We start from the raw sequence: 9,793 nt of genomic DNA, 5'->3' as shown, positions 1-9,793 counted from the left end.
CCACTCATGGAACAAACATACACTCGCATGAAGGAAAACTCCATGCAAGAAAGGACATTAAGTTTATGAATAATGTACTCCATAAAGAAAATAGTGAAACCTTAGAAAGAGGAAAAGAAATATTCTTGGCCCCCAAGAATAGAGGCAAGAATAAATAGACTATTACATTGCTCACTAAGTATGATTACACCTAAAATTGTACCACCATGAATGCCAAGGAGCCCCCAATAAGTAGGCTAACTATGTCACATAGTGAGGAGAAACATAGTAGGAACTTGAATGTTATTTTAAATGATCATGATGAATAGGGTATTAATTGTCAGATGTTATTTTTAACATGCCTGAATTAATGTAATGTTCTATTTGTGTTTTCAAAGCTTGACACTCATTAGTAGAATGGCCATGGGTTTGATGATATTTACAAAAAGAAGAATTTTGAGAAAGTTGTTTATGTTTTCTTCTTTGTTTAGGAGAAAGAGGAGATATTAATTTAGAATTCAGAAGATTGGTAAACACATTTTCTTGTTGTAACTCAAAATTAGAATCAGAAGGTGTGGATTTACAAGATAATGAAGAAGAAGATATTGACAAAGGAAAGTGTGATTTATCATAAAATTATCATGAATTTTTCCCTTGTATCCATGTGCATGTTAAAAAGAGGATTCACTCTTAGGGGAAATTGGATTGAATTTTAAAGAGGCCCAATCAATTTCAAGATTTGTGTTAACAGAAAAATTTGGAAAATGAAATTCAGGCATCTTAAACTTTATAGAAAAGGTAGGAGTGAAATGTAAGGACCCCCAATCATCCTCTAAGAGTTCTTCTTTACGAACTTCTTTTGGAGGAGATGGTGTATTTCAGTGAATTGGAGAGAGGATTATAGGAACTAAGAAAGAATATGATGCTTTGCTTATGTTTTCATCAACTACCTCATTAGTATATGTGTAAGGCTTAACATGATAATCAGGAAGAATTTTTGGTTTCCTTGGAACATGAATGGAATTGATTTGATTTTTGTTAGGCTCTTGATTTTTGGGAGAGAGAGAATTATGATGAGAAATAATATCATCCTCTTGTTCTAAGGTATATTTATGTTCAAGATAGTCATTAGGAAAAGGACTATCATTTGTAATTAATACTTCATCTTTAGAGGAAAGATCATGAAAAGAAGGTATGGTATCCCTAGGATAAGTAGATATAATATCATCCTCTTGCACAAAATAATCCTTAAGAGGGAGGTACTTCTTAGGAGAAGAAGGAACACAATTCTCCAAAGATTCATGTTTAGGAGGGAGATCTTTGAAAGAAGTGTCCATATTCCCTTTTTGCACCAATGTGCCCTCATTAATTATATCAATTTTAGAAGAGGGTAAATTATAGGTATGAATGAAAGGGATAACTAAATTATCATCATATGCATGAAAGGGAATATCATGAACATCTTTAATGTAACTTCAAATTGAATTAGAAAAATAAGATAAGAACTCCATATGCACTTATGATCAAACAAGAAACTCATGTGCCATTTAACCATAATGATTTTCACTTCATGCATGCATATAAAATTGAATAAAGGAGAGAAAATGTAATTTAAATTGCAAATTTGAAATTTGAAATTTGAAACTTGCAAAATAATTGAATAATTCAAACTTCTAGGAAAAATCATTATGCAATTAAATGAACAAATTGATTGAAAGAATAATAATGAAACATCCTAGGAAATTAAAATTTAAAATTAGGATTATGTTAAAAACTAACCTCTAAATTTAAAATTATCCAAAAGAGATTGAATTTTTAAAATCAGGGCCTATGGGATACCACTTAATTTAAATTTAAAATGGACACAATTAGGGCAGATCATAATTAACCACTTAATTTTAAAAAATTTCTTGAAATTGCAATGTTGAAATTGGGAAATGTTTTTGATTTTAGAGGAATCAAAATACAACAAAATCAACCAATTTTTGGGATTTAAACAATGATAAAACAGAAAAATTGAAGTAAGATCCAAGTTTTGTACAAATTCAATTTCAAATCTAGATTTTTTGTAAATTACAAGAAAATCAAACATACAATTTTGAATTTTATTTTGACCTTAGGATGTTTAAAAATTGATAAAATCAGCCAATTTCCTAGATTTAAGCAGAAAAATATAGTCAATTTCGACTCTCAAAATTTTAGGAAAAAAAAAGGGACTAGGTGCAATGTGTACCTGGTCCAGTCTTTTTTGAAATTTTTCAGGGATTATAGGAATTATGATTTAATTGCAGAATCCAAAAAAACAACTGATTTGGAGATGTCCAGATAGGTCAAATTAGCAGTCAAACGTCAAAAATAGGAGATTCTTAAAAATTAGGGTTTTACTATTTAACCACTTAATTTTCTTAATAAAAAGACAGATTTGAATTACAATTTGAAATAGAAATCAGATCTGAAACAAGCAACCAAAATGCTATACTTCATAGGCTTAATTTCTTCAAAACAAAAAATAAGGGTTTTTATGGAATTAACCTCTACATTTCACAAAAAGATCAAACTTGAAAATGAAATTTTAAAATTCAAATTGCAATTATTCAGATCTAACAAATAAGAAATTAGAATTAAGATGTAGGACATCGGGTTGACCAAAATGTAAACTAGAAAATTGAACCCTAGTGATTCCACACCTAGGAGAGAAAGGAAATCAGTAGGATGATTTTCACTTGGAAGATAATTTATATTCAAAAGAGTAGTTTTATCCACTAGATCCAAAACCAAGAGAAATAAGGATGTGAATTCCAAGTGGATTGCAAGAGTTGGAATGTAATTTACCCTCTTTTATAAATAGAAGAGTTGATTTGTTGACTATGTAGAAAAGGGAGACAAAATGGATGAAATAAGGAGCTACCAGTTTAGGATCGTGCTGTAACTTTGGATCTAAGATATTTAGACTAATATGGATTTGCCCTATAAATTTAGAGAAAAATCACCTAGACTGGGTTGAAATTGTACTTGGTCCTTCGAAAAACTCGCGAATCGAAAAGGGTTTTTCCATCTCTGCAAATGAAGCCTAAATATGCAATTACAACTGGGCACCTACAACCTACATATAGGAAACAAGGAAAGAAGGGTTGTGGGTAGGTGTTTACCTTAGTCAAACCCAAGTTGAGGAATCAATCTTGAAAGAAGTAATTGCAAATGCTTAAATGTAAATAATGAAAATGTATACCTTATAGATCTGCAATTTGTTGATGGTGGTTGCTTTTCTCCTTGAATGTAATCACGAGTGTTGCATGAATTGACATGTAACATGAAAAAATCCTAACACACACATATTATTGCAAATGAATGTTTTAATGTTACTCCAATGGATGAATGAAGAAGACACATGAAGAAGGAGATGTTTGAAGACTTGAAGACTTGAATACTTGATGACAATAATGGAGACCTTCCGCTTGAATTTCGTTTCTTCTCCTTATTCTTGTATATTTTCATTTATGCAAATTAAATAGCTAGATCCCCTTTTATACTAGCGTAGGAGAATTATTTTTTATCTAACCGAAGACTGACATAGGAGGATTTAAGTTCCTAAGAAGAAAAATGGGTTCCAGGGTCGAATGAACCCATCTTAGGGCCACCCTAAGAGGGAGGACAGGGGTGCCACACCCCTCTCCAAGGGGAAAAAGGGTGCCACACCCCTATCCTAGGGTGACAGGGGCACCACACCCCTATTGTAGGGGGGACAGGGGCACAACATGCCTATCCTCCCTAATTTGGGGCCTAGAAGGTGTCTCAAGGTGATGGAGGGGCCGAAACAAGAGAATATTTGAAATGATGATGCAGAGAGGGGTCCCAATTAAGTAGGGGAATGCATTCGCAAAGGTGAAATCCTTAAATATGCTCAAAATTGTAAGGGTTGTAATTTTATGATGCTATATATATATGTGTGTATATATATATGTGTGTGTGTATATATATATATATATATATGTATACACACACACACACACACACACACACACACACACACACACACACATATCCCTCTCTATCTCCATCTCCCTCCTTACCCCCATCTCTCACTTCATTCCCTAGTCACTCTTATTCTCTCCCTCAATTTTCTATTTCCTCACCATTCCCTCCTACACTATCTAGGTGTCTTTCTCCCATGCTCCCTTCTTCTCCATCCTTGTCTCATTACCCACATCTCTTTATCCCCATCTATCTATGTCTTTGGGTTTACAATATATGGTTGAGTGTATAGGGTTTAGGGTATTGGTATAGGGTTATGAAAATGCACTCACATATTGCTAGCAATGTATTTTCTTTATATTGGATTTATTTTCTTTTTCTCTCTCTATCTCTCATTTATTAAGGGTTAGGTTTTAGGGTTTATTGTTAATGATCAATAGTTGAGGTTTTAGCTTTCATTACCCCCTTCCTCTTTTCCTGTCCACTGATATTGTCCTTTCTCCCCAATTCTCTCTCTTATCTCTCCCCCCTTTGTAGGTCCTTCCCACCCTCTCTCCCTCTCTAACTCACCTTTCCTCCTTACCCTCATCTCTATCAATATGTCCTACCTCTTCTTTTCTCTCCCTCTCTTATTTCTTCTCTACCCTATATGTCCATTTTATTCATCACTACCTCCCCCCAACCCTCTCTCTATTTTCCTTTTTTAGGTTTCTACCTCCATTTCTATTTACCTCTCTACCACTCCATCCTTATCTCATTACCTACCTCTCTATCCCCTATATCTCTCTCACATTTATACCTCACCCTCTAGGACTCTCATCTCTATATCTCTCCCCTCTCTAGTTAGTTTCCACTATTTCTTCTCTCCCTAACTCCTTAACCCCCTCTCTCTATGTGAAATTATCTCTCATTTCCTTCTCTCTCTCCCTCACCTCTATACCTATCCCCTATCTAGGTTTCTCACTTTATCCCTATCTACCTCTCCCTCCCTCCTTCCTTAGTCCTCTCTCTCTCTCATTCTCTCCCCTTTAGTTCTTTTGACTCTCTATTTGTCCCCTCTCTAGTTGTCTCTTGTAGTGTTGCTTCCTAATTTATCTTCCCTTTTTGTGCATCGATAGACCATATTGATATAGCTTAAACTACTTTGTCATTCTTTTGATATATGTTTGTAGATTTATTTATTATTTGGATGCATTATTATTGATGATAGACATATCATATTTTCAGTTGACATTCTGGTTTCATGCAGATGATGATATTTCTAGATTATCATGATTATGGGCTCTTACTTGGTGATCCATATGAACTCATTTTATATGCATGGTTTATGTTTATTTATGGTGACTTGATGGTATCTTATGATGCACTAACCCTATTTCATGATTATATTGGATACGATGATGATTATGATAGTGCTTGGTTGTAGTGATTGTCTTGTATTGAATTTGAGATAGGGACAATGTCATACCACTCATTTATCAGAACGATATGAAATTGTGATTCCCCTTCACTTGTCTGCCTATTTCATGATATATATTGTATATGTATTGGTGGTTATAGGTTTTCATGTACGAAACATAAACTCCACCTAGCCTCATAGGTCCGAGCATGTCTTTATCCCAATAGCAAGTTGATTGGAGATGGAATGAGTTCCTTCTACACACTCTAGGATTAAGTTATCAGCCTTGTCAGTTTATGTGTCTTGGCTTGAGCCAATGACTGGAGTCTTGTGTGGCGATGCTAACTCTATGTAGGATTACCTTGTGGTGTTGTGAGTATTTGGTTATTTAATTAATTGATAATTGTTTCATATAGTTTAAATAAATTAAATTAACTTAGTATAATTTGATATTTGATAAATTATTGGGTGATCTATTAATATTTACTATTTACTATTTTATTAATTGAGTCTTTTTGAATTATTATCCATTTATATAGTTGAGGCTAATATTAATTTGGAGCATTTATTTATATTAACCTTGGTTATTTTATTATTGGGATTTTATATTTAATTGTTCCCATGGTTTAATTTACTATTGGTTGTTTATATTATTATTTCCCTTTTATCTATTGGGTTAATTAAATATTATATTCCTTACCTACCCTATTTTACCATTGGTTGTATATATTGGGGGTAAGTTAATTAAATAATATTTTATATTATTACCTTGGTAATCGAGAGGGTTGGTATGGAATATATTTTTATGGAATTTTATGATTGGTTGACATATTTCTATAGTTTTTGAATAATTTTCTATTTATTGAGCTTCCTAAGATTTGATGGGGGTTGACCTTCTCGAGAATTTTCTATGATTTGGAGTTTCCTTGCTTGGAGCTTAGATTTGGCTTGACTGGTCTATGATTTGGATTTCTCTTCTTCAAATATTATTTTGCAAATCTTCGTTATTCCAGGTTGGAGATTTTGCCCATCTTCGCATTTAGTTTTTGGAAAGATTATCTGAGAAATATTTTTTCTGAGAGTGGGAAGATTTGATACTGTTGTTAAATTACTATATAGTTTTATAATCATTATGATATTGGAGGAAAATATTTTATTTCTATGGTTTTAATTTATTGGATATTGATGTGAATGGTCATGTATTGTTCTTTGTGTTTGTTGTAAATGTTCATGGATTCCTTGGTTGATTATATTGGGAGTGTTGTGGTTTGAATTTGATATTATTTGAAAACATTCCCTTATCATACCTATGTCTGTGAAGTTTTATATCAAATGGATTTTCATTAAAATTTGCTAGGAGTCCTCTCTATAGCTTTTCTAAGAAATGATCTTATGTTTTGGATTTACTTAATAATATTTTGATAAGCCTCTTGGGTTGCAATTGCCTTTGCATCTTTATTTGATTGATTTCAGGGCTGTTTAGTAACCTTAGTAATTTTCAAGACAATAGCAATCCTTTACTCCCATTTTTTTGAGTTTTTAGTCTTTATTTTGAATGTGCCACCATTTAGGTCATAAGTTCTATAATATGTGTTTAAATCACCAGTTATTAGGTTAAATTCGCCACTATATATGTTGCAAGAGCCATAGTCTATGACATATGCACTAGAATAGTTATTAAATGTGTCATTATGGGTATTAAAGGTGATAGAGAGAACTCATCGAATGCACCACATAATTTGTCAGATGCACCATTCTATTATGTTTTCATGTTTGTGGCAGTTTTAGCTTTTTGAGTCAGATTTTTGGATTTTGAGTTTGTCGAGAGGCTGGTTTTTGTTGTTATTTGAATCTTGAAGTTGTTTCGAGATTGATTTGGTGACTGTATTATTGAATAATATTTGGTGCTCATTGGGTTGGTGCTCCTTGGGTTGGTGCCATAAACTTTGTAATCAATATGTTTATTGTGAGGCTAGATTGGAGCAGTAGTCTCCAACAATATTTCTCATCAAGGTTTTCCTCGTATATCCCGTGTTATGTGTTGAGTATCTTTGTGTGTTTGCATTTGATCAATTTCTTTAGCTCATCGGTATATCCTCCTTGTGTTTGTTTTTATAACCGGTACCAAGAGTTAGGTTTAAAAGGATTTGAATATTGGGTACCACTGATTCACCCCCCTCTCAGTGGTACATTGTGTTCAACAGTAAGTTGCTATAAAATTTGGTGACAATTGATTCATCCCCCTCTGAGTTTTCTTCCCTATTATCATCAATTGGTATCAGAGAAGGTTCCTCTAGAGAAGTTTAACAACTTGAGTTGATCTAGGATGACAACTTATAAGAAGGAGAGTCTGAAATTCAACAGAACAAATTATTCTATTTGGAGGAACCAAATGGAGTGTTACTTGAGATGCATTAGATAAGATTAGAAGAAAGTTACTAAAGACAAATATATTGTTCCCACAAATGGTCCATCAACTCCAGATGAGATTAAGGAAGTTGAACACAATTGTTATTAGTTATCAAGTTGCCATTAGTTTTTATATTCAAAGTCATACTATATATTCTAGTCGGTTAGCACTATTGAACCATGCAGTCGGTATAAACAGAGAAGTCGGTATGCATAGTCTAGTCGGTTACAGAAAAAAGTAGTTATAGAGCACAATATACATCGAGACATCTACCAAGTATCTTTTTGAGTCTACCGAGCAGTAAAGATGATACACCGAGTTGATATTCACCAAGTGAAACGTGTTACTAGATACATTGAACTTGGACATGCATATGAAAATGTGTTACAAGATCGAGGCACATCTAACTGTTATTACATTGGAAATTGCACTAGAAGATTGTGTATGATTGCGAGGTGAATCTAACCACTGAAATATTTTGTTTAGTTATTCATTCGAGGAATCTTGTTTGTAAGATCGAAGCAATGAATTGGATCACCGTTTTAAGAGATCTATTTATATAGCATGAGTTAAGAGCAATGCGTGTGCATATATGTATGAAGGAAGACAATTACAGAGACACAGAGGTCACCGAGAAGGTTTTTAGAGAATAGTCAAAGAACAGAGTAAACAGAAGGGTTTACCGAGTTACCATATGGGTTACCGAGGTATGCTATAAGCAAGGTAATCTTATTCTGAGCACACTGAATTTTCTATAACATTTAAGATGTAAAGTTGCAGATATTTGTAATGATTTTATTGTAATATTGTGAAGTTGAAAGAGAAACCTTTAATAGGGTAAAAGACTCTAACCAAGTCTATAAATTGTAAAGCCTCTAACCAAGTGCAGCATTCAGAATAAATGTTGTGAAATCCTTTAGCAAGGTAGATCTAACAGATCTTGTTACTCCTAATAGGGTAAGCTATCAGAAATAGCTAAACATGTAGCTCTAACCGAGCATCTTTATTATTGCAGTAGTGAAGTTGTGGGTGCCATCCCCATCGTATTTTTTCTCTCTAACCAAGAGTTTCTACGTAACCAAAATATATGTGTTATGGAGTGAATCATGTATGATTGTTATTTGTTTGTTTTAACTTTATTTTATGTTACTGCACTATTCTGTTTATGCATAATAGTAAGGTTATTATTAAAGAAAAGTTTTGGAGTACTGATTCACCCCTCCCCTCTCAGTACATTAGCTTTCCATATTGGGCCTAACAATTGGTATCAGAGCTTGAATTCTTGAAAAGGGTTTAACTACCTAAAGAGAAAGATCTTATCAATGGAAGGCTATAAACAATCTCAAAGGATTGTGTATCTGCAAGAAGAGATGGATCATGCAAATCAAATGATTGTAGACATGCAAAGGCAAATGCAAAAATCTCTAAAAGTAAGAAGAAGATTATCTGATGACTTGCATGATTCTCAAGAGTTAGTGGAACAAATTGAGACATCATCTGAGAATAGTATATTTGAAGAGAATGAAGAAATGACTGGAGTATTGAAAGAAAAGAACAAAGCATTGGCTAATCAACTAAAAGCAATGAAAAGAGAACATGACCATTTCAGTACACAGATGACTGAAAATCTAGATGCATTGAGGACAACAGAGGATAAAGAAAGAGATATACAAAGAGAGAAACAACAACTTGAAGTCTTAGTATCTGATAAGATTAATGAAATCATAAGGTTAACTAGGATTCAACAAAATATGATAGATCAAATAGGTTATACACATCATGAAGAAATTCTAAAGAATGATGAAAATCAAGCATTAAAACTTGAAGTATCAAGGTTGACTGATGAACTTGAAACAGAGAAGAAATCCAAAGAAACATTGAAGAAGAGTTATGATGCATCAAAGATGTTGGATGAGCAGTTGAATACAAGAAGACCCAACAAAGATGTAGGACTCGGTTACAAAGGAAAAGACTCTACCGAGAAAGGAATTCATACTACCGAGAGAGGAGAATCATCAAAGCAAGCTGGAAAT

The sequence above is a fragment of the Cryptomeria japonica genome, chromosome 11 (assembly GCF_030272615.1).
Source record: "Cryptomeria japonica chromosome 11, Sugi_1.0, whole genome shotgun sequence".
Classification (NCBI taxonomy): domain Eukaryota; kingdom Viridiplantae; phylum Streptophyta; class Pinopsida; order Cupressales; family Cupressaceae; genus Cryptomeria; species Cryptomeria japonica.
This window is presented reverse-complemented; position numbering follows the sequence as displayed.